This window comes from Atta cephalotes (assembly GCF_000143395.1).
Source record: "Atta cephalotes unplaced genomic scaffold scaffold00052, whole genome shotgun sequence".
NCBI lineage: Eukaryota > Metazoa > Arthropoda > Insecta > Hymenoptera > Formicidae > Atta > Atta cephalotes.
The window spans coordinates 1,413,384-1,415,462 of NW_012130116.1; positions in this window are offsets into that span (position 1 = coordinate 1,413,384).

The window sequence follows — 2,079 nt, forward strand, 5'->3', positions numbered from 1 at the left end:
TAAATTTGCTTTTCTAAATATTTAGCAATTATTTATCTAGACGATTGTTTATATTATTATATATTTGGTAATACTTATTAAATATTTAAAAAAATAAACTTATTTCTAAAACCATCTTCTCCGCATTTCAACAAGAAATATTAAAATTGTCAATTAAAATCTGTTCTTTAAAACATCAATAGCTTAAAATTCTTTGGACAATTCACAATTTATATCAAAATTTCAGATAAAATTTTAATTATCATTTTATACGTCAAACATGAAATATAATTAGAAGTGAATGTAAAATATATACTAAAATGCATGCGCGTAATATCAAAATTTGTTAGGTTGCAAGGTTGTAAACAGGATTCTGCTCTGGAATCTGATACGAATAGTAGAGATAGCATCTGAAATACGTTTCCTTCGAGTAGTTTCAGACACTTAGTTATCAAAGATTCGTTGTTCGTTATCGAGTGGAGCAACGGAAGGTGCGCGCGTAACGTACATACGCACCTGCGCGTGTTCTCGCGTAAACAGTAAAGTAGGCTGTGTACGCGTGTGCGCGAGAGCGTGAGGTGAGCGGGTGTAACCGGTTCCACCGATTTTTTCACGAAAAGCACTTGCGACGCTTTATAAAATTCCGCGTACCCTTTGTCGTCGTCGTCTTCGTCGTGTCGTCGTCGTTGGACATCACGTATGCATGGTGTACATCGGGATACTTAACCCGAACAACCGTGATGTTTCGAGTTTCGACGCTCGTGAAGATTTGAATGCTCATGGCTATATTCGCGTTATTTCACTGCGATAATGCGCTCGATGGTCTTCCCAGAAGAGTGCGGCGTTTTCGTTTTATCTTCCGGGCGACAAAGAACGGATTGCTGCGTAAATTTTTAATTACACATAATATTTTATAACTAAATGGGAAAAAAATACAAGTTTTTTATCACGAAAAATTGGTCTTATAATTAAATGTTTTGTATATGAAATTGTTAAAGTTTTATTTTTCAATGCCGTTTCATGTGTAAAATTTATTGATGCTATAAAGTGCTCGCATTTATATGAAATTTTCAAATTAAAAATTTTATTTAAAATTAATCCAAAATAATTAATATAATAATTATAAATGATAAATTCTAGCCATATCGTTATTAATTGGGAAAATAAATTTAATAAAAAAATTATTCGTTAACTGTATTATTGTTGCTTTTTTAGAGATATGTATAGAGAGAATGTAATTAATATATGCGAAAAAATAAACCGATATTCATAGTTAATAATAATTAACTTCCTATTTTATATAAACATTTTTTGAAATAACTTTTATATTACTTGTAATTTAACTTTACAATTAATTAAATAAAATAATAAATAATAAAATCAATTATAGAACGCCATAAATAATTTTTCATAAGTATTATGTAGGATAAACATTCTTATAAATAATAAGATATGAAAAAATTATTATACATTTTTATGAAAAATGTATACAGATCAGTAATCAGAATTATAAGTTCATAAAATTGTTTATTAATTAATAAAACGAACTAACGAATAGCACTATTATAAATTATAGAAGTTAAATAAACTGTCGGTAAAATATACGGTTATTTAATGCAGTCGATAATCAATTATAAATTAAATGGTTACTTTTATTGTTGTATATTTAAGATCCAATTATATAATCCATTATGATTTTTGCTACAAACTTTCTTGTCGAATATCGATGTCAATATAGTGCACCAACTGTTCTCAGTTCGAATTTTTTGTTTTCAGTTTGACAAAAGACTTGCACGCTCCACAGAACTCCAAACCAATAACAGAGATTTAACGAATAATCGATAAAAAATTCAGCCATCACGAATGCCACGTGCAAGAAGTTATATTTCATTGACTTTTCTAAATAATTGCACTGGAAATTTTTATTAATGTTTTTTTGTGGATAACTAACTTAACCACTTTGTGGATAACTAATTCATACTAGTTTTAAAATCGTGATAAAGAAAAAAATAAATATAAATGAAATCTGTAATATATATCATGATGTAATATAATTATATTAGGTGTAGTAAAAAGAAATCCATTATTTTTCCATTCAAT